The sequence below is a fragment of the Cololabis saira genome, chromosome 19 (genome assembly GCF_033807715.1).
Source record: "Cololabis saira isolate AMF1-May2022 chromosome 19, fColSai1.1, whole genome shotgun sequence".
Taxonomy (NCBI): domain Eukaryota; kingdom Metazoa; phylum Chordata; class Actinopteri; order Beloniformes; family Belonidae; genus Cololabis; species Cololabis saira.
The window spans coordinates 19,577,199-19,602,406 of NC_084605.1; the positions used below are offsets into that span (position 1 = coordinate 19,577,199).

Here is a 25,208-nt window from a genome sequence, read left to right on the forward strand (position 1 = left end):
TCAGAAAGATACAGAAGTGACGAAGGACAGATGATGAAGTGCTTGGAGGAAAAACATCGACCTGAGATTCGTCACTGGAATACATAAAGAACAATTAACAAAAACAGCGATCTGAACTGAAAGTAAGAAATCAAAGAATCAAAGACAACAGGACTGAGCATCAGTATTTACCGTTAACTGTGTGTAAACCACATCGGGCAGTTCCTCTTCATACTCCTTGAGAAGAGCTATGGTTTTCTGCAGGGGCTTAAACATGGTATCTGCTGTGTTTTGCCTGTTTTTAACAGCCAGTAAGTTACCCAGGACCTCAAGCAGAGAACCATAATCACCCTCCTTCACCTCCTGTTCCAGCCCAACCTCAGTCTCGCCGATAAAATTCTCCAGATCTGAAAGACTGGGGACAAACCAAAAACAATTTAAATTCCCTGCCACCTAATTATCCACATCAGGATGAATTACGTCCAGTTCAGCCTGTGGAAATGGTATAATGACCTTTATTGCTATTATTTTATCACCATTAAAATGAGCATCTAAATTAGAATTAAGATAAAATAAGATAGACTAAAGATATTTTGCTGTGCTTATAATATTCATCAGTTCGGTTCATAAATGTCTTATGTCTCTATGATAAAATTACTGTGCCAAAACAGATGAACTTATTCACAACTGTCACCTGCTGCAGTGACATTATTCTGAGGCTGCACAGAAAACAGTGTTTCTGTGTCTTGGGTGAAGAGCATAGTGTTAAACAGTGGAGTGGGCAACCAGGTGAGTATACCTGGTGACATAGTAACAAATAAAATAACTTTTCTTTGTTTGTAAATATGTACATATGTAATGTAAATATGTAATATGATATTGAAATCAACTGAGGATTGATAATTACTGAGAAGGGAGAAGGGCTAGGATTAAATAAGCACATGCTTCTTTCTACTCCTTTTCAGGCATGGTAACATTGTTTTATTTTTATTTTTTTTGTTGTTTTTACTTTTTTGACTTGTGTGTTATTTTCATGCTTTCCCATGTTCGGAATAAAGCTTTCATTCATTCATTCATTCATTCATTCATTCATTCATTCATTCATTCATTCATTCATTCATTCATTCATTCATTCATTCAACTAATAACTAACTAGACAGCATCATTAGATTGTCATCTATTAGCTGGCTTGCCCAGAGACTATTCGGACAATAAAAGCAAAAAGACGTATTTATGATTTTAAGTAGCCAGCAATGTTTATCAGGGCATTAGCCACTACGAGTTAGTGGTCACAAAAAAATCACGGATGTTGTATTACCACCAGTCATCACAATATTGACACTAGATTAGGTGCCGAGGGGGGTTTTTTCTTTCTAAAGAGTAAGTAATTTAACATTGTAAATGGTGTTTCATGTGTCGGAGGATGTGAGCCACACTTGTTGGTTACTAGATCGGTCAGGTGCTGTTTGAACATGAAGCTCCACTTTTTGATGACATTGAGTAAAGCGCTCTTCATGCGCCGGCAATCCACTCTGATCCAGCTGTGAAACACGTGCACCGCCTCAAGACCCCGAGTTTCCTCATAGAGCTCCTCGTAACTGCAGAGTCAGGGCAAACAAACTGCATTTCAGCAAAATGAGGTCTGTGGATCCTCACCTTTAGTTCGAGTCTTACAAAATATAAAACCAGTCCAAACCTTAATATCATCCCTGCAAGAGGAAATGATGACGTAAAAACAACACAAGCACACTGCAATGCATAACTAACAATTAAACAACAATTAATACGTACTTCTACAACTGCTCTCTAAAGTTTTCCAGAGTCGGGGGACTCTCATGCTCCATCTCAACCTCCATGTCGGGGCTTGTGAGAATTTGGCCATACACAAGAAACCGACGCAGGAACTCCTTCCTGTCATTCACGTACAGGTAGTTGTAACACTCCAGGGAGCTACGGAATTGACAGCACGGCACCATGGCGCTCTGCACTCTTTCCATGATGACTTGACGCATTTCTGCCAGATCAGCCATGTCCTCCATATCCGACTGAGCAGAAAGGGTCACAAACCGTGGTGTGGGTGGAACCAGGGGGAAACTGCATGTGTTGGCCTGTACAAAACAAGACGTACCTGGTAGTGGGGGAAGGGCGTGTCCTGGGAGAGGCGCTGCATCTGTGAGGACATCCTGAACACATTATTGATGAGGTTCTCCACCATCTCAAAAAAACTGTCTGCAGCTCCAAAATCCATGTAGGGAGTAAAGGCCATGTCAGGAATCTTCAGATCTAGATGAACCTCAAACAAAGGGGCCACCACAGCTGCCGGGTCTTTGGTCAAAGGAAAGAAGGGAGATATCAGGCAGGTCTTCAAACGTAGGAAATCTCATTGTGGTTACTGTCATATCTTGCTGTGTAAAGATACCTAGTCTCGCTCCAAAGCATATCTTTTAGTGCGGCCAAAATCAACACATTTTTTACATTTATGTGATCTGTCTTTAACGCGGTTAATAAAATCATCGGGGCAAAAGTGACAAAAAGGACTCTATCATTAGATTCCTGATCACCTGCATATTCCAGATTCCTGGCAACTCACAAGGGGCAAAAAATATACCAGCCGATTATTATAATTACATAGTATATTATATTTTGCTGATATCAATCAGGAAGAAGAAATGATTCAGTAGTCAGTAATCAGAACATCAACCTCAAAACATCACTAGTGCTCCAGCTATCGGATAGCTTTAAGTATTTTAATCATTTTAAGAACACCCACCCCCCTCTCAAACACTGACTGACAGACTTACATCGCCTCCGGCTGGACATGTCTGCATTAGAAATGTTATCATAAAATATATATAATGTGAGATTTATTTGTAATAAATCATGATTTATCACATAGTCATGGCATTATTAAAGAAAAAAAAAATCCACTTGGAAGTCCAAATATGCTTATAAGTTCAAGGAAAACACTTATGCTTAATTCTTCACTGTTTTGAAACCAGACCCGTTATTATAGCTCTCCTGAGATGTTTTTGGGTTAAATCACTGAATTCAAAGACTCTTAACCATGAAAGACTTTCTGAACAGTCAAAAAGAGAGGAAAAAGAGACAATGATGAGGTAGAAGAGGCCGAACAGCGGAAGAAGGATTGGACACAGTAGCAGAGTGGAATCAATCCAGCGCTGCATCTTAGACCACATCCCAGTTTGCCTGAACTGGCTGACAAAACTCATGCCAGCAAGCAAGTCCACAAGTGTTCCAAGTCCATTCCACAGCCAATTGAGGCAGATGCCCAAGTGACATCCAAACTCCAGAGGACATGCTGCTAAGAAACTGTCCAAGTAAGTGCTGGCTGAGAGAAGTTCATTTTATTTTAGTTGGCAGCAACATCTGAATTTGAGACTACAGTAATAATACTGTACCACCGAGCTACTAAGACTACACTGAATGAACAAGTGGTTTCTTGTTTTGTTTAATTTTGCTGTATTGCTCAATTTTTCTTCATCTTACCAGTGTTGTTCAAGAAGAACTTGAGAGAGCACTCTCAAGCTGCAGAAGAAGCCATCTATAATCATGTCATCTATGTACTCCACATAGGCCTTCCACTCCACAGAGGACGGCTCAGTTCTGAACAGCTCTAGATTTTTCTAAGACATTTAATAATCTCACAGAATCATCTTTACCTCATTTGGAATGTACATAGAAATTGATTGAAAAGCAAATCCTCAGTGCTGAATTGATAATGACCTTTTAAAATGAAGACAAAAGAAGCATGAAGTCACCTTCATACGTCACACAAGCATGCTAGAAGGTACCTGTAGCAGGGAGTGGATCTTCTCCCCAGAGGACCGTATATGACTGTAGAACCACTCGACCGGCTCAGTCCTTTCCTCCAGCAGCGCATCTTTCTTCCCCTCCTTCCTGCCAAACATGGGGGTGGCCCAAGACTTCAGGCGGCGCTCGATCTGCTCCACATTGTACTTGGTCTTCTGCACTCGGCTTTCCAAGTCACACAGAGTTTCGCAGGTGCTGGGGATATACTGCCAAACATCTGAAAGAGACCATCCATGGAAATCTTCAAAATGTATAAATCATGGCAATATGAGTTGCAGTTTGTGACTGAAAAGCCGAGCTCCTAAAAAGTTATTTTTAATGGCTTAGAATAATTTCACTCCACGGAAAAAGGACACATTACAAATGTATTGCTGGATGTCACACTGGACTACGAGCCAGATGATTGCACTTAAATAGTCACAAAAAACAAACACACACATTCTAACTCCCTGTTGTTATAAACTCTCTCAATAAACAGAAAATGACATTTCTAGGCTGAACCGTAATGAAAGGGACCGTAGAGACGCACCAGAGTGGTCAATCCTTACAGTGATTTGTTCACTGAACATACTGGCTCATAGTTAGCGTGAATCCCTGGGGATAATCAACAGCCTCAACTGCCAGAATCAGGCAAACACGTCCAAGAGCGACGCTGAAAATGTACACCAGTTATGGAGAATTTAAATAACTTAAAGACCAGCATTCCTCTCATATTCTTCTAAAAAGAATATCAGTTTAGATGTACTAGCGTCTTAATTAATGTCCAGGTACAGCAAGATGTTGTCAAATCTTCAGCAGGATAATATCTTCTACGATAAAGCGATTCTTACAGAACACTTCACGTAAAGTTTCTTTCATCCCTCAATTAAAGTTCCTTGTAGATCCTCAGTGCTTACAATTTACTCACAGAATAAACAATTTCTCCTTTCCTCAATAATACCCACAGGTGCCCTTTACTTGAAAATAAAACAAAAAACATTTAAAGCATTATTTCCTTTTTCTCCACAACTTAACTTTCCATTTTTTCCCCTATTGTTCACACACATCTACACTTAAGGGCCATCTAAGATTCCAGAAGTATTTTATCCAATAAGCACTAATTAATCTGATTTATATTTCCAGGAATTACATGGTAATGTATAGAAATGACTCTGTAGGTCAGAGGCTATATAGAGCTGAGTGGCCAAAACACTGCGCTTGCATGGAATTAGAAACATAATATGGATAAGTCCGAGCACCGACAAGCTTTGCACTGAAACATGAACTGTCTCAGACTATTAAATATTTCTGTCTAACATCGTATGGATTTTTTATGGATCTGTTGCAGGAGGTTTATTTGAAAGTCTTAATAATCGATCTTTGGATCCTGCAAACCCCCAAAATGCAGGAAGTCACCCAGGTCCACACAACCTTTGCAGGGATGAACAGGCAGTATCATTTACATCCTGTCTGTGAAAAAGGCTTCTCTGTTTCCTGGAAACTTCTTGGATTTTGACATTGTGTTGTGAAATACATAACCACTGTAAACCAAAAGATAGCCTCTTTACTAAGCTGAGTAATCTGCTCAGTAGATTAAATAAGACTCATCTGATTTTGATAAAGTGCTTTTAAAAGCATGTGAAGGCATTGTTAGTCCTAAGAGGAATTTTTTTTCTACCTAACGTGGAATGAATATTTCCTTTTTCTTTCTGACAAACACACTTCATGAATAAAAATCGCCATCTCCTGCTTTCTGCCTGAATCAATCTACACAACACACCCACATAACATGAAGCTGATAAGTGTGTAGCTGCTGTATGTTCTGCAGAGGGACTGCCAGCTCGTCCCCACAGACCGACGAGTGCATTGGCTCTTACTTTAAATACTTTTCTCATTTCTGCTCTGGGCCTCGGGGAATCCTGGAGTTGAAGAAACCAACAACAACCCCAGCGGCTGCGTGTCAGTCAAAGCTTGTCAATGATTGAACGCCTACACTATTCTTGTTCCATATGTTTTTCAAAAAACAAAGCCTCTCTGTTCACGCACCATCTCTGAGCAGCCGGGTCTGAACTGGAAATGACATGAAGGGAGGAATATCTGACTAATAATATGACTAACCGTATGATGTTTGTGATCTTGGAGCCTACTTTAATAACAAAAATAGCAAACATCTTATTTATAAAAATGCATAAATATTAATTCATATTGTTTTTTTACTTTTTTTTTCCCGTCTGAACACAAAATTTTGCTTAATCGCTCTAACAAACAGAAAGAGGCTCGTATCTGGCTACAGCAGAGGTATTCTGGGTAGGTGGAGCCAGACTCCGATCCAAAACCCAATCCAAAGTAAACTTGTGCACTTGTTTGATCAGTTCTTACAACCTTAAAGCCATAGTTTCCATCCTGAGATGGATTCTTCTTCTGCATTGAGGAGTTACAGCCACGACTCCACTGCAGGCTCCACAAAGCAAATAGCCGGACCAGTGTTACTATAGACTTAGAGTTTTGTTTTGTTTTTCCGTCACTTGAATCTTTTGTCGGTGGATTCTTTTTCTCCAAAGTGAAGACGTCACTGAGCAGGCTGTGGGAAAACAACTGTTTTAGATGCTCCCGACTGGGGATTTGGAGCACCTAAATACTGCTTTATATCCTCCAAACCCCCCAAAAAGAAGAAGCGCAAGCAGACCTACACAATTTTTTGCAGTCAGTCTCATTCAAAGTACCCTGGTTGTGAAAAAAGGCTCTTTTCTGTGTCCTGAAGATTTCTTGGATTTTGACATCTCAATATCCGTCTATCAACTACACCTAATGACAAAATTCTCATGTGTGTGACTGCTGCTTTCTTTTATAGAAAATGGAAGTGCAGAAGTACAGTTGATGGCAGGAATGTCCTTGTCAGTAATGAGACAAGGTAGAACTTTTTGCCATTCTAGAGCAAAGTAAGAAAAAAAGCATGTACATTTTATAATAAATCCTACTCTCCCAGTAACTGATATCATCACCAATTTGCTGAATACAAAATAAAAGTCTAATAAGTCAAAGGAAAGCATTTAAATGTGTCATTCCTCCGATGCTGTATCCCTTACTTATTTAATATCCAGACCTTGGCTGTTCCAGTTCAGACTCTCCTCAGCCTTTTTCAGCTCAGCGTCAACGTCCCTGATCTGGCCCTGAACCAGAGGAAACTCCACGTCGAGCACAGATTGCATCACCTGCATCCAAACAGTAGAAGGGAGAAGAAGCGTTGGTAATATGAAATCCATCTCCTACTAACAGTAACTAGAAGAATCATTTTAACATCAGTGCCACTGAAAGCTTCTCAGCAGCGCCAAACAACGTGTCATGTTCATCAGGGACACCATTTCATCATCATTTCATGTTGCCACAGCCTCTGACTTAATTGGACTAAAAACTTTTTGCTGCTGGAGAGTTAACTGCAAGTATTTTCAGAATATAAAATCACTTACTGAGGAAGGTATGATGTATGCGGTTGAGCATAATGGGAACTGTCTTCTGTGTGGGTAAGTTAATTACATCAGTGATTGCTCGGATATTGTTCTTTTTTACATTATTAAATCTGTAATTTCACCCTAGCCTCAGCTCTCTGAAGAGAAACAATAGAAAATGTGATGGTGTCTCTGGTAAAGAAAGGCATATTTTATGTATGGATTCCATTCATTGAATGCCAATGAATGAATACACGCGGTGTTCATCTGCATCAGCAAAAGTCTTTTTGTTAGGTTTTTTGCACTCACAGCAATCACAGCAACAGTACAAAATAACAGCAGTTAATTTCATCAGGACATCGACAATGGATTACAGTTTCAACACCCGCTTCATTCTGCTCAGGGTCGCAGCAGGGCGGGAGTCTATTCTGGCTGTCATTGGGTGAGAGGCACGTTACACTTTGCACAGATCGCCAGTCCATCACACGGCCACACAGAACAGAACAAGAAGGACAAGCTTATAGCAGCACAATCACTCCCGCAGGAAATTTAGACCCACAAAACTTGGGGGGGGTAGAGGTAATCCATGAGAACATGGAACTGAGACTGTGCTGCAGTGTAACAGAGTTAACCAACACACCACTGAGTCAAATAACAGATTCAGAAGAATGCAAAAGGCAATCATGCTGCTGACTCAAAGAAATAACAAAATTATTGCATGGATGAATCAACTCGTCTCTTTCTCCAATTACAAAAAGGAAAATGCAAAATATTTTCTGTCACAGGCCTGTGGTAAGATGAGCGTATTTTCCGCTCTGTCATGAGCTCATTGTTTTCCTTCTGTTTTCCAGCAAATATGAAGAGTGCAGCTTAGTTCTTCCTCCAACTCAGTTTAACAAACAGGGATGTAAATTCAAGCCGGTCAGTTTGTTTTAACTGAGCTATTTATTTTGAGATATCTTTGATACAGTTGTAAATGTTAGTTTACAAATATTTATTTCTAAAGGCTGTTCTGCAAGAAAAGAGTCGATTTACAGAGTCCTAACTGAACTAGAGATGATGTCATACCATTGTTTTTTAATTCAAACAATTATTTACTAAGATGAATAGCAAATAAATAATATATCTTTTTTTTTTTAATCAGGAATTCAACTTTAAGTACAGCTACAAATATACATATCAAATAAATCTAAATAGCCATTTATATATTTTTTATAGCCTATAATGAAGTCAAATCATGCCGCTGCTGCTCCACCTGCTGACTCAAAACAGGACGTTACAAAGTAGTCTGTGATTTCCTGTGCTGGCTTTTAGAGCAACAAAGAAGAACTGGGATTCTCTTTACAAAAATGACATGGTAATGGATGGTGAACTGTCATAAATACTCACGACACCCTTATGTTCAGAAGTATCGTATCTTTGATACTGGAATCGGAAGAATTTTACTGTAAACGCGGGAATATGCAAACAGTTAAAACAAAAAGAGCATAAAAGAGGCAAGAAGAATTACCTACAATACTGTTTGGACTGTTTTTACCTAAACATTTCTAAAAATAAAAAAGGGGTCTTGGAAGTACCCGAAGCAAGGACTCTACACTCTACATTATTTTCAAATGTCATTGTACATATACAAAAGTCATTTGACCCTAATCAGCCCTTAAAGTGAGTTAAATACTCAAAACAACACATAAGATAGAACAGTATACGATTATTTATTAATTAAAGCTAAATCAAAACAGGAAACACACGTCCATGGACATTGACAGGGTTAGTAGCAGCCAAGTTCTATTGATCACATAGACTTTTATAGCTGATCATCAGGGAGTGTGACCACCTCTACGAAAGCTGCAGGTCTGGAGTATTCACACGTGCGTTAACATAATGTCAAACAGGAAGACATCAGCAATTATATTAGAGAAGCAGTTTTTGCTGCCAATCAGTGTAGGCAGGATTATACAACCATGTCTATTTGGAGGCCATTTATACAGTGAGAAAGATATTCACAAGTGGAAAACATTCAAGACAGTTGCTAATCTTCCCACGAGTAGGCATCCAGCAGCAAGTCCCCAAGGTCATTATTCAGCACAGAGAGAGAGGACCACATACGGCAGCGACACAACTTCAGGGATTGACTATTTGTATTTTAGTAATGGTAAACATGCCTGAATAAATATAATTTAGTCTGTACTGTAAATTCAATCAAATGTATGTTTTGATCACATGCTGTGATAAAGTGTAAAGTACCTTAAGAAGACTTTTTTTGTGAACCAGAAAGACACAAGTGAATTGAATTGAAATGAGATCGTGAATTCATAGTGAAGTCTTACTAATAAAGATCCATCCATTTTTAACACCCTCTTAATCCTACACAGGGTCACAGGGGTCTACTGGAGCCGATCCCAGCTCATTACAGGGAAATAGCAGGGGTACATACTAATAAAAAATCTCTTCACAAATGCATTCCACTTCATTTACCATCATATGTTTACTCCAGCACCAATCTATGTACTTAGAATATTTGCATAGCGTGCTCTTTTCTGGGAGTAAGCTACTGAGTCAACAGAGCCTTGGGAACAGAGGCAGGGACAGGTTCATGAGGATGTCTCAACTGCAGCTTGAACAACTTCTCTCTGCTGACCATGTGGATTAACAGGCCAGAATGCATCCTTGCAGTAGAACACACACATGCCTACAAGTCTGAAAATGTCCAGCCTGATTTTCACTGACCTTGTTGTATCTGACGGTGGTAAGTTCCAGGTTGTTCACATACTGCCACAGCTGCTCCTTGATGCTGTAGATCTGCAGTGCAGTTTCTGGTATGGTCCCGATCTGTGCACTGTCCAAGTCCCTCACTTCCCTGAGCACAGACGCGAGCTGGGAACCGTCGGAGAGGAAAGAGAAGCAGATCAGCTGCGAGACTGATGACTATGAGATAGCTGCTAAGGATATTTTGCCAAAGATTTCAAAATCTGAGAAAAATATTGTAGAGAAATGTAAAATACCAACAAATAAAATCTAAGTTGTAAACTTTTCTGAACAATGCGAGTATGCGTTACTGTTTTACTTGCGTTTGGTAAAAATGTGGTTTAAAAAAATACTCAAGAATCCATATTACTACAGTATATTATATTATACAATCAAATCATATTAACAAACTGAGATTGTCATGAACTATTGACTATTTTCTTAACCTCTCTTATTCCCGAGAATGTCTTTTTGTTCTACAAATTGTATTTTACACGAATTGTTCTATGCTGATAGCGAGAGGAGTAGTTATGTTAAATATTGCTACATTAAGTTTACTCAATTACTCCCAGGAAAATCATGACATTTAATTAGTTTGATACTATTGTAACAAATAACTCAGCCTCTGTCCACTATCATTGGAACCAGAACTACAAGCAATGACACATTGATTGTTTTTTTGTCTTTTTCTTCTAGCATGTAGGCTTGATTTGAAAACCTGCGGGTTGAAGTTTACTGAGATCTGACAAGTGTCCGGGTCTCTGCTGATTAATGGCAAACTGAGGTTATACTGAGAAAGCTCGCCCACATTCTCTGTCCATGTCTTGTACAAGCCAGTGGAGAATCTACAACACCAAAAACAAAGCAGACAATCTGCAATCACAAATGAGCACAGCATTTTATCATTATTTTACCTTTACCCTCAAGATTTTATTTTGTATTCCCATTAAAAGAGCTGATGTTTGTTTTTTCTCAGCATCACAAGCGTGAAAACTGCTCTCATGGAAATTAACATACGCAACAAAACAAGCAACTAAAAGGTGTGTGATTGAGCTTTTTCCTCCCAATCCTCTGAAGTTGTAAACAGAATGAGAGGCGTGATTCGCTTGTCCGTATTAAGCAAACAATAAGGGCAGAGGGAGCAGAGTGAAGGAGTGCTGGATGCAGGCGTGGGGGTAATATGAGAATAAATGCTGATTCATCTGCGAGAGGCACAAAACAGACAACACGTCAGGACTCGGTACAGCTATATCAATCTGTAAATAGCCACGATTATGATGAGAACTTCAGTGCGCACTGTGTGCTCCTTATTGGATTTCTGCTGTGAGCTTCATTTCCTGATAGTGGCACCGCAGACGCAGAGGCAATCAAATGTCTTGGTCATGGCCATAAATCACGCTGCATTTTGTCTGTGGGGGTAATGAGTGAAGATGCCTGTCCTGTTCCTGACTGGAATATGTATAATAACAATGGCATTCATCTGAGGCAGGTGAGATGATTATTACTGGGTAACAAGGGCTCTAATTTCTGATGGGAGTAAATTGAGGGCAAAGCACTGGTGTTGTTGATCACTGCATTTCTCTAGTTGTGGGAGGTTGAGGGGGGCACTGAGGGACTGATATTAAAGCTGTGCAGCATAAAGAACTGCTGCCTGGGACTGTTAAATGTGTCAGCATGTACAGTATGTACACACTGGTATGAATCACATCTTAATAAACTGCATCCCAACACGTTCCAGTCCTCTAATGATCAAAACTGACTGACTAAGTGAATTCAGCCTCTGTCGTTGTTGTTGTTCTTTCTATTTACCCTCCTACATTTCCTACCCCCATAACCAGCATTAATGCTTTTAGTTTAAATAAAGGTTTATAATCCATCTATCAACTGCAGTTTTATTGGACAATTTTGATTCTGAGTTTTCTCAAAAGGTTTGACCTTCCTCCTACAACTTTTCTATTATTAATATTTAATATTCCATATTTCTTTCCGAGAGCTATAATCATTGGCATACAGTAACATAATTAACCTATAAAAGACAGCAGGGGCTGCAGGCTGGGGGCTCTACAAGTTTCATATTTAGCCTTTTTCCAATAGCGTTTCAGAAATCAGCAGAATGATGCTAAATTAGGTTTTTTGTCACAAAATAACATTTTCACTACTTGATTTTACTACTGTATGTAGTTGATTATGATTCTTAGAAATGAAATCTGAATCAACTAAAAAGCTCAACTGCCAGGTCAGATCTTAAAGTAAATTGTTAATCAGAACATTACAATAAGTGTATTTTTCATTAACATGCATGCCAACAGATTTTTTGGCTGATTTTGATTCTGAGCAAATTAAGCTTTTGCCTCTCGAATGTAAGTTAAATTATCTTTGGAGGCTGCTAATGAAGATACTAGTATTAGCAACTCAGTGCACCAGCTCAAGACGAAAAAACTAAAAAAACACCAAAAAATCTTTTAACAGCAGAAATATTGAGCTACTAAGGCAAGAAGACACATGATCAGTGACACAAACAGGTGACTGATGTGTCAGTCCAGCTGAACACAAGAAGGTACGTCACTGAGACGGGTACCGAGGTCATGAATATAGCTGACCAAATGAGCATGCCCTTAAACATTATTTATTGCCTGCTTTGACACATCAAATTAGCTGCTGTGAGTAAAGCTCTCCAGACCCAGCAAGCCCACACAGGAGTTTTAAAATATTATGGCTATTTAGGCTTTTCATTTACTCTCTAATCACACCTGCAGCCACTATTTATATCATAGACTTATTTGGCAGTTAATAGTAAAATTGAGGGTCGAATAAAGCAGTCCTGAAATAAAAATGTTTACCTTTTTTAGCACCTTTTAGCGGTGTTGAACATTGAATCGGGGGTGCACAAAATTAAAGAAATAATTCAGCATCACAGTATGCCTGCATTACTTTTAGCTAGGTGGATCTAACACCTATTTAACTAAGCTTGCAAAAGCAGCGCAGTGTGTGATGGTATGATATTTACTCAAAAGGTGCAGAAACTGAAACCCTCTGACTCATGTAGCTTGATTAGATTCCAAACAAACACTGTCTCCTTCCCAGTGGGATGCTTTATCTTGCAACGTTTTTATGTTGCATGTGGTCTACAAGGCCATTTCTCACTTGGCATCAGTGAGCAGCGACAGGGCATATGGGATTATGGGAGTCGTGTGAAATAATCTGCAGAGCAGCGCTGCAGTAATGAGAACATAAATCATAGCCAGAGCTGCAAGTCTACATGCTATTCCACGAGAGGCTGCGTCATGAATGTCACACACTAACAAAACTAAACTAACAAAATTACAAAAGATTCAGTTTAACACAGCACTGACATGAAATGATGGGAACAAATATGTTCCTGATAGAGTTCATATTTGTTCATTACAGTTGGGTTTCTATATTTACAATCTAATGTGCAGTTTCATCCAAATCTATTCCTTTTATTCATCCTATTTGTTGTTTTATTCAGTAATACATACATGACGACATTCAGTGTAGAAAAAAAAAATACAAAAGGAAGGAAAATATCCACACACACACCTGTCCAGCAGTTGCATCATATTCTCATACTTCTGGATGACTCCGGCTCCTTCTGCAGACTCCAAGCACCTGCAGAGAAGATGAAAGTTTACAACCTGTGCAAAGTTTATGTTCAATATTCTGACGCATCATTTTTATGAGGCTGTTAAAGCACCTCACAGAGTGATTTTATTCACAGAGCGACCACTGGAAAAGCATGACCACATCAAATTTAATTTTTAATCTGCTCTGTTACAGGTAGGAGGGAGGAAAAGAGGGATTGGATGCCCTGCTGCAGCTCACGGGCCCATTTCAGCTGTCCGGCGACTGGAGCCAGGTCCTGAGGAGGTCACACATGTGCATTTACACACAATCACATGGTTTGAGTAGCCAGTCAGGTCTAGTCATCGCTGGACAAGTGATAAGTAAACACATCCTCTGTTCATATAACACTAGATATTATCAACTTGATAAGTATAGCTCGTTTTGGAAAGATTCTATACTTCCACCTTTTATTTTATTAACAAAAAAAAGGGGGCTAAGTTTGGGCATCCTATTGTATCATGTTTGGTAATGAGCAATCAGCACTTTGGCAGATATCAGTTTATAATTCTTTTTTTTTTTTTATTTGCCAAGGATTTCCTCAAGCTCTTTAAGAATCACACACAGATTTACAATAATGTTGGAGTCTGGGGAATGTAAGGGTTGTTTCTTAAGCTTAAGCTTGTTTCTTAGAGTTTTTTGTAGTTTATGATGTATTTTAAAGATCTTGGTCAAGAACACTGTCTCTTTTCATCTTCAGTTAAAACTGACTTAAGATATTTGTGTTCAAACATTGCAGAATTTCTGTGAAATTATTCTTCCCATTTGTGTTTACAAAATTTTCTTTGCCACCAACATCCTCTTCCCACTATAGTACAATACACTCTCATCTGCAGGGAGACTTGCACACACTTCGTGTTCATCACGCTGACCCCACTAGAGTCTTTCACACTCTCATGGAGGAACCTGCGCTTGTTACCTTTACAACATTGGCAAAAACTATTTTGAATAAGACCTAAAAAGCTTTGATTGGGTGGGTTTCAATGCAGCTGTAAATCACTTTTTTGAGCGATCTATGACTCCATCAGGAAGACTGGGTGAAGCTGAGTCTTTGTGCAGGACAGCATCAAAGCTGTAAATTAAATCATTTAGTTCAGCCAAACAATCTGGTCAAGCTTTAATATAACAGAGCATGTGTATGCACTATGGATGTGTGAGAGTTTTAAAGTCAGCAGATTTCCAATGATCTTACCCTTCTTAATTAATAAGTCTTAAAATCAAGACCGTTGGAAGTTTAATCCCTTGAAGAACTTTCAGTGTCCTTGAGGCGTTCTAATGAATCTCACTGTTCATTGAGCTCAAACTTATTCCTTAAGTGTTTTTGGACAATTTTTTTGGCAAGGAATTGTTGAGAAAGAAGTGCATGATAGCCCCCCTTCTCACTCAAACATAAAGGGCTATTTCCCCAAAACAAAACAGACATTCTTTATATTGCTTTGTAGCAAAGATCTTTTTTTTTTTTAGATTTGGCATAAACTCAAATATGATCAAAAAGTTGGCATATAGCACGGGCTTTGTATAAAACTCACTCAGCTCTTCTGAAGCTTCTGTATGTTTGTTGTCGATGAGTTTACAACAGTCCAGCTCTTTGTCAAACATAGACAAAAGAGATGGATATCTGCTCTGGGCATCTGCAGCAACTAATGGACGCTGGAGCAGGCTGCCAAACATATCCAGAACCTGCAAAGATCACAGGTCGCACAGGTTTATACCTTTGTGTGATTCCATGTGTGTGTGTGTGTGTGTGTGTGTGTGTGTGTGTGTGTGTGTGTTATCTACGTGAGGAAGAGCTTCCAGACCTTGAAGGCGTATTCTAGTCCCGAGGTGTCATCAAAAGCCTTTAAGAAGATGGCTCCGACTCTCCTCTCTGCATCATCCACCTGCAGGTTGAGCTTCCTCACATCTTCGTCAAACTCCTGCAGAGCAGAATGTTCAGCCAAACTGACAGTCAAAACTTTTATTAGATTTCTTTTTTTAATCAAAGCTGTTCAGCCAAGAACATGGACTATTTTATTCAAGCAAAGTAAATTGCTTTACAAGCTGTGTTTTTGAAACATCTTGCTTTAATTGGTTTATGGTACTAAAACAGAAAATAAAAGTCTCTTGTGACAGAAAATAAAATTGCTCCACAAAAGCTGCAGTGGCCAAGCATCGGGACTGTTTACCAGACTGAGAGGTATTCAAGGATGAAACCTGCACTGTGCTTGTAGCCTTTCATATGTTATAAAATAAAACTTTTGTGAAATTTATCCGACCTAAAAGTTGCTCAGGAAAATGACACCCCATTTTTCTGAGCAGACAGTCATAGTTCTTCTCTGTGACGAATTTGTAAGTGTCTGAAAACTCTTGGTGTAGCAGCTGAACCTGCTGGGTGAGAGCTTGGCCTCAGACGCCTCCAATCTCCACTTTCTCAAGCTTCAGCAGGTCCAAAGCTGTTAACAGGATGTCCTGTAATGAAAAGAAATGAGGAACATTCTGATCCAACTTTAGCATCCCTGTGAGAAAAACATTCATTAAAAGGAAATTCAATTTGACTAAATATGCATCGTTTGATTCATTGTTATTTCCACTCTCACCTGAATGGTTTTCACCTTGATAACAAACTGGTCAAATCCAGAGAAAACCAAGGACGGGGGAAAGTTCCACGGCCGAACCACGTTGCCATTCTTCTCGTACCGTTTCAGATTGGCCTTAGATTCATCATAGGAGCTCCTGAAGAGCAGCAGGATCTCCAGGCTCTTCTCCACCTTGAACAGACTCACTGGAATCTCTCCTTTCAGAACTTCTTCAGGAGCCAGAAATACCCAGGCCTGGTTGTTGGAGGGCAGTGACAAATGAGTTTGCTTGAAATGCTGCTTTAAATACCGTCTACTGTGACTAATTAGGTTTCAGTTTTGATAAAAACCTCAGCTTTCAATCTTCCGTTACTTTAGTCATACTTACAAAAGCTACTTCCTGTCTGTCTTCTACATGCTCAATCAACTGATAAAGACAGGAGGAGGAGTGCATTTCTAAAATCAGTTTTTAGCAAAAGATTATTTATTAAACTGATTTTATCATTCCTTTTATATTTAAATAAGTATTTATTATTTTGGCTAACTGATGACAGCTCTGCTAAAAGTAGTAAATGATATTAGAACAAACCTTGACAAGAATAAACCCTCGGTTCTGGTACTACTTGACCTGAGTGCTGCCTTCGATACTGTTGATCATCAAATCCTTTTAGATAGATTAGGCAAGCGTGTTGGCCTGGCTGGAACTGTTTTAAAGTGGTTCACCTCATATCTTTGTGGAAGGAAATGTTTCATTTCAATAGATAATTTCTCCAAAAACTATGAGGTTACCTATGGAGTACCACAAGGGTCAATTTTAGGACCTTTACTTTTTTTTTTTTTTTTTTTTTCCTCCCTTGTCTGCACACATATTAATGATTGATACCATGACGGTAGAAACCAAAAGTATATATATGTGCATTATTACTATATTTAATATATATACATATATATACGCATACATACAAGACTGAAGTACTGATCGTCGGTTCAAAAGCCCAGAGAGAGAAACTGGCCTCTAAACTAAATATATATGGAGCAAACCCGAGCAAAGAGGCAAGAAATCTAGGAGTCATATTTGACTCTGATTTTAATTTCAAATCACATGTACGCTGTGTCACAAAACAGCATTTTATCATTTAAAAAATATTTCTAAGGTGAGGCCGTTTCTCTCTCTGAGCAACACGGAGAGACTAATGCACTAAAGCCTTCATAACTAGCAGGATAGACTACTGTAATGCTCTTCTTACTGGTCGACCCAAGAATACCATAAATCAGCTGCAACTGGTTCAAAACGCTGCAGCGTGAGTTCTGACTCAGACCAGAAGGAGAGAAACACATTAGGCCCATTTTAAAATCCTTACACTGGCTACCTGTTAGTTTTCGTGTTGATTTTAAAGTTCTTTTATTAGTTTATAAAGCGCTACATGGGTTTGCACCAGAGTATATTTCAGAGATGTTTTTATTCTAGGAACCAGGAAGGCCCCTCAGATCCTCTGGCTCTTCCTTTCTAGCTGTTCCACAGAGTAGAACTAAAACATTTGGTGATGCTGCTTTTAACCACGATGCTCCAAAACTGTGGAACAGCCTGCCGGAGGATCTGAGAGGAGCTGGAAATGTGGACACTTTTAAACGTATAGACTAAAAACTCATCTCTTTGGTCTGGCTTTTATGTACCATCAAATTTAGTTTAAATATAGTTTTATTCTGTTTAACATTTTTTAGAGGTATTTGTTTTATTTATTTATCTATTTCTTGTAATGTTTTTATTATTATTATATTTTATTGTTGTGGACTGATTCTTTTTTAGCCTTAATTCTTGAACTTGTATCATTATTTCATTTTAATTAACTATATTGTATGTCAGTGTGCATTGGTCTCCCAGTTTTTATTTTTATTATGCTTATTTTTCAGTCAAAATGTTAAGCACTTTGTATTTCATGTACCTGGATGAAAGGTACTATACAAATAAAATTTGATTGATTGATTAACACAAAATGCAAAAATACCCACAAAATGCAATAAAATATAAATTAAATATTCTTTTCCATAGTGTCGTGAGTGGTTCTCTGTGGGTCCTTCAGTCACCCAGGAAGCTGTTGCAGTATTTTAAAGGACTTAACTAATATAAACTTTGACAGCTGATGCAAGCACACTGGAGACTGGAAACGGGAGGAACTGCAACACCTCTTGCCGTGTGGGACTATGGGTTCACAGTTTCAACAGGAACAGCTTTGTTTTTAATATGAATGACATGAGCTTAAAAGCCGAAACGTAGCCTTGGAGTTGCAATGAATTTAGATGCTTTTTTTTTTTTTTTCTCTAATCGACTTTTCTTCCAGATTATTTTACATCAAGAGAGTCTTATTTACTTTCCAGCCTCTTTAGGATCCAACAGAAAATCAAGGAATCCTAATCAATACCATTGGCTGTATGTGACAGTCTCCTAAAAGCAGTTCAATCTTAAAAGGGTCACACTTCTGATTGTAGTCATTTTGTGGTGAAAATTGTGTCATTTTATTTTGTATACATATTTTCTAGAAGGTGACCAATATGTGTTTTTTTGTAGCTGATGCAGATTCATCCAAAAGTGTCCAATAATCACCAGACAACTGATTAACTGGTTTATTTCTAATATTATCTGTGTTTGGTTTTTTGCTGCCTTTCTTTCTTGAGAAAGATGAAAAAAGAAAGCAAGAAGATGGTTTTTCGTGCCCTTCATGTGGTACCACTCACTATGCTGATCTACCTCTATGAAGAGAACAGATTATATTGAGTCTTCTGTGTTGTTTAGTGGCTGCATGTAAAAATATGGTTTTAATATTTTCACCATATCATTTTAGTTGATATTATTCTAACAAGAGGATTTTTAATATCAGGGAAGAATACTAGTGCAAATAATATAAAACCACAAAAAAAACTGTGGTTTAGATCAGAACATTGGATTTATTCATTGTTGGATGTAAAAAAAAATAAAGTATTTTTACCCTAAGACACACAAAAAAACTTGAATAAAAAAGAGACACAGAGAGCAATCGGCATTTGACCTGCTGTATGAGGAGGTTGCAGATCTCCTGCAGCAGAACCACGAGCCGTGCGGGGGTGTTGTACCTGTAGTATCTGGAGTTGGCCCATACTAGACATACTGTGTTCATCAAAGGTCTGATCTGACGCTTGACATCAGGAAACTCCGCGTTCTCCATTTCCTCAAACAGAATCTCTAGCGGTTTCAGGAACATGCTAATGTCCTCCGCCTCCTTCAGAGCTGGAAAGAGGAGACATGATCAAACACTCACCACATATGAAAATAAATTGATGCTGACAGATTATCATGAATGGTTCTCTAAAGAGCACTGGCTCAGAAATTCATTACCTGCAAGGATGTCCTGTTGCATTTTCATAAAAGAAGGAAAGTAGCTGCTCTCCACAGCCTCCAACAACTGCACCATCTTAGTCACTTTAGAGGATTTTAACTGGGAGTGGATGAACTCCAAATCTGCACATCTTTAAGCAAAACCAGAAGATCAAAAGCTTTCTGTCACATTTATAAAACGCATGCAGGATCTGACTGCACCATTTTTTTTCTTGGTCCTTTGTTAAGAGTTTGAGCAAAGGTCATCCAAAGTTACTGTACTACTACCACTACTGTCATTTAACAGACGCTTTCATCCAAAGCGAAATACATATGAGACCGACACAAGTAAGAAATCACATACAGCATGGATACAGCACGTACTGTATCCATGTGATGTGATCCAGATGTGAATGGATAAGATTAAAAATTACTGTTGCAAAAGAAAGGAACGGTCAGAGTTACTGTAGGTGTTCTGGAAATAAAGTAAGACAGAGGAGGCTGAAATCATTTCTATGCATAAAGAGAAGGAATACAGTGAACCAACTGGAGAAAGATGCTGAAGATGGAACTCCTGGCCAGAGGAAAGAGAGGAAGACCAAGGAAGAGGAGGAGGAGGAGGAGGAGGAAGTGGAGGAGGAAGAGGAGGAGAAGGAGGGGGAGGAGGGGAGGAGGAGGAAAAGGAGGAGGGGGAGGAGGTGGAAGAGGAGGAGGGGGAGGAGGAGGGGGAGGAGGAAGAGGAGGAGGAAGAGGAGGTGGAGGAGGAAGAGGAGGAGGAGGTGGAGGAGGGGGAGGAGGAGGAGGAAGAGGAGGAGGAGGGGGAGGAGGAGGAAAAGGAGGAGGGGGAGGAGGAGGAAGAGGAGGAGGGGGAAGAGGTGGAGGAGGAAGAGGAGGAGGTGGAGGAGGAAGAGAAGGAAGAGGAGGAGGTGGAGGAGGGGGAGGAAGAGGAGGAGGATGTGGAGGAAGAGGAGGAGGAGGAGGAGGAAGAGGAAGAGGAGGAGGAAGAGGAAGAGGAGGAGGAGGAGAAGTGGTGATAGTAGTCTATAATGTCTGGTGATGGATGGGTGGGTGGATGGATGATATAAGTGACTAACATGCCTTACTGGAACAGACTGCATGGTAATTATTTGTCAGCTGAGTAAGGTAGCCAAACACTGGTTTTGTTTGGGATGGATTTTCACTAGCAACCAAGCTGTGAAAGAAATGGTTCAAACTCAGAGATACTTAAAATTTCCATTTTTCAATAATTTAATTTAAAAATACCCCAAATTCATCTTAATCGAGATGAATACTGCAGGAGATGAAGTATAAGCAGGTTGCATGAAAGCGCATCAATACACAAACAAGAGAATATAGATGGATAATTAATAGTAAATTATAATTAGTGTGCTGTATTAGTTTTTCTGAGATTCTTCATCTGAATGGTTCATAAATAAACTATATATTACTTTGCTGTGAGCTAACGGTTGTTTTACTTACAGGCTGTGAATAAAGATGAATAAAGCAACCATGAAATCCGTTAATGAGTCAATTTGCAATGCTTCAGTCCAATTTTAGGATGTCACCAAAAAGACTAAAAGAGTGCAGTTCAATCGTTACTCTTCAAAGCAAAGCAACTGTTTATATTTCTACACTTTATAGGGGCAGTAAATGTTGGGTTTATTTTGTTGTTTAATCTGATTTTTAGCTCAATAGGTATAAATGGCTCGGGTGAATTTGCTTTTACAACACAGTCGGAGATTTACTCTTGTTCGGTCTTTTGCTCATTTTCTACACCAAAAGTACTTTCTAACATCAGTTACTGGGTTAAACATTTAGTTATGACACATGTCCACTCTCATACGAGCAACTGTGTGAGGTGGAATTGCCTTTAATCTGGTGATAAATCTGCTATGAAAACAGATTTAATTCAATAAAAAAGGATAGCATCAACTCAGAGACTACATTTTTCACTTGATAGCACAGGTGTTCTGAAACTTAATTAGCAGAAACAGCAAAAACTTGCAAAAGAATTCAACTCTGAGATCCTGTAGGGACGTGTTTTCACAGTTATGACAGTGAAACAAATGCGTCTCAGAAGATGCCAGTGGCTACTTTTGCTCTCTAATAACAGAGGTTCTGACCTGTTTTTCCGGAAGAGCATCTTTGCGTGAGGCAGGGGATTTTTGTCTCCCAGCAGATCCTCAGAGGAGTCTTTCTTGAGGACTGCATAGACCTGATTGCGCCACTCTATCACTGCAGTCTCCGAGATGTAGATAATTTTCGCATCCGCCGTTCCCCCCCTGTGATGTTTCAAAAGTAAATTGTTTTGGACTGCACGAGTAGGACAAATGATTCGTTGACGTGGTCCTTTGCGTCACAGCTGCCTGATTACCTTTCTATCTCCAGAGCATTTTGCTCCACTCTCTCAAAGTCTGCCGGGAAAGGTAGCAGAGTTTTGCCTTTGACTTGGGCTGACATCACAAACACACTGTTCTTGAGGGAGTGGACGAGGTGCAAGATGTCCTGAGACACAGCCTGTGGCCACTGAGTGTGGTTTCTGGGGTTGGAGAGCAGTGGGGCTATAACCTGGGACAATGGAAGAAAACAGGTGATACTCCAAGTGTGAGCACAAAATTAAATAGTATTATCAGCAAATGTTCCCCCCAAAAAATGTAGTAATAAAAAAACATAAATATTCATGATGAGAACTGACTAAGATATTTAATCAAATCTGATCAATGTAAATCTACAATGGAATTCGCAGTAATGTTCAATGGCGAATGTAAGAACATCTCCTGTGTGAAGAGAACAAGTTTAAGAGCCTCTCGTAAGGGAAGTATTATGGTCTGTGATTGTTGAAGATGCAAATATGCATATAGAAACTGTAATAACATAGGGCTGGGCGATATATCGAGATTTTAATATATATCGATATATTTTCAAACGCGATATGGTTCGAGACAATATCGTTTATATCGATTATTTAAAAAAAAAAAAAATATATATATATATATATATATTTTTTTTTTATGATTTTGATATAGCTTATTTTGTGACAAATTGACTTGAATGTTTTATTTGAGATTTGCACAAATGTTTTGTCATTTACACAACTGTCAACCTCAGTGGAAAAGTCTGCCTGTTACTGTCTACATTGTATTAATTGCACAGTGTATTTCAATTTAATTGTTATGCAGGAAAGAGATATCCGTTTTATTTTATTCAAGAAGCATTTTTATTCTATATATGCAGGCAGTTTATTTTTATTTCATTTGTTTTATACATTTTGATATTGTGCAGACCTCTGTTAATAAAGGTACCTGTGTGATGTTTGGCACGAGGGATTGTATTAAAACTGACTGTTTTTTTAAGGGTTTGCCTCAGAAAAAAATGAAGCTAACAGGGATGCTAACAGAGATGCTAACAGAGATGCTGTGCTATAATGCTTTGGGGGAAACCCCAATTAAGGCACAGAAAAAATATCGATATATATCGAGTATCGCCATTCAGCTAGAAAATATCGAGATATGACTTTTGGTCCATATCGCCCAGCCCTATAATAACAGCAAATGAGATTTGCTTGGTATCTGTTGGTTATGGAATACTGCTTATAAATCCAGACAGTAGGGGGCGCACAGCGTCTGAGGCTGAGCAGATCAACTGACGAGGTAGAACCGTTAGAGTCGTCCTGCCTGGAACTGCTTTTGAGAACAACTGCTACATAAACCTGCCTGCATCTTCAAGTAACCGTGTTGTTATTGAACCCACACCACACAAAAACAATACAGAAACCTTTCCAAACAAACCACTCTGGTTCAGTCTCCTCCTAAGTGCAATGTCATGGGACATTTCAAAAGCTCGGCGAGGCCTGTAGGACTGACAACTGTCTTAAACGATTTCCACTAATAAACCATCTTTCTCAATGTAAGATGTTTAACTCCAACCGCACAACTATTGTCAGATGAAGCGTTCCAAACCCAAAAGAATGAGCCCTCTAGCACAGGGGTTCTTAACCTTTCTGACCTTGGGGCCCAATTTTTTCAGTACAGAGTGGCCCGGGGCCCGTTAAATATTAACACTGTATAGCAGGGGTATTCAACTTTAAGAGGTCCATTTATATTTATATATATTTTATATATATATATATATATATATATATATATATATATACACATACATTCAAGTAGCCTCATAGTTGTATCAACATCTGCATCTGACTGTTATATTAAAAAAGTACATACCGGTATTTGCCCATTAACATGTGTAACTTCAATTACACATATTTTTTTCTCTTAAAAATAAAATAGATTTTATTTTATTTTCCAAATGCTATCTTATTTTATTTCTTTACCAGCAGTTTGAATTTCCCCTTTTCTTTGTTAATTGTCTCAACACATTTTTATAATAAATGAATATAAACACATCTTAACAATTGAACAGTTTTGCAGTTTTTATTTCTTCCCCTTAATCTTATGTCCCCACTTTCTGTCGTTCAGTGAGAGAACTGAGCTCTAATTTCTCCTGACAGGACTTTAAATCTGGTCTGGATGGTGTCAGAATCTCATGCACATGTGAAGGTGCTCATTGGTGAGCCCGAGCGGCACCGACCTCCCCGGCTGCGGGGACGCGCCGTGATAAATGATCATGCCGCGCTCGCTCGCTCTGGGCGCAGACCCAAGTAATCGATCCCTGATCCTGGCGGATCTAAACGTACTCTGTGCAAAATGAAGGATTTTCTCTATAAATACACACCATTTCTCTTACTATTACACGTACAGCTAGCTGAGGGTCTTCTTCTCCTCATTTGGTCGGGAGTTGCTTTGCAGTCCCGCGGCCCTCGCGGCCCACACGTACAAAACTGATTTTCTTTCACGGCCCACTAGATGGCGCTCGCGGCCCAAGTGTGGGCCGCGGCCCTATGGTTAAGAATCACTGCTCTAGCATATCTCTCTGTTGCCTTGAACAGGCTGTGTGCTGCAAAATGTGCTGCGATTCGGGCCCAAATTTCCCGCGCTGGGCTGCGGATGTGACGTCACATGACACTGCATGCGCGTTCTCCCCGTTCTCCCGTGCCGGCTTTGCTGTTGGCTGCAGTACCCCCAACGGCCGTCGTGGTGAAGGGTGGCGCTAGAGAGTCTCATTTCTTAAAAGGAGCCTCATGCTCCTTTAAATTAAATACCTGCTGTACTCTACTACTGCCCTTACTTTTTAACAACTTGTGCTTTTTATTATTTTACTGTAGTGGCCACTCACTAGCAGGACACTGTTTAGTTTCAGTAGGTTAGAATTCACAAGAATCTAGCCATTATAATGATGACGATGAGTTTTCAGTTTCTGTTACCGTTGGTGACGGGCAGTTGTAACGACAAACTGAAATAAACAACTCAAGTTTTTCCTTCTTCCACAATGGACAGGTAGTTATTGTAGATTTATTGCGAACCTGTCTTAAAATGTAATACTGGACCTATTTGGTGGAAAATGTCCTTTATTTTTAAATCAAACACTTGATTTAACCAGAAAACGGGGGAAAACCCTGCAAATGGCCACAAAATGGCAGAATGATGAAGAAACTGAAATAAACAACTCAGGTTTTGTGGACGAAGGTAACAGAACACTAACTGAAAACCCATCGTCATCATTAATAACGGTGTTCTGCCATTCCATGCTCCCTGCCAGAAAATGCTACTTTGTGGTTCTGCG

The 25,208-nt window shown here is 39.2% G+C and overlaps 1 pseudogene; it reads right to left on the reverse strand.

Moving 5' to 3' along the window:
* Nucleotides 1–25,208, reverse strand: part of LOC133419100 (dynein axonemal heavy chain 9-like) — a 178,716-nt pseudogene that overhangs the window by 142,120 nt on the left and 11,388 nt on the right.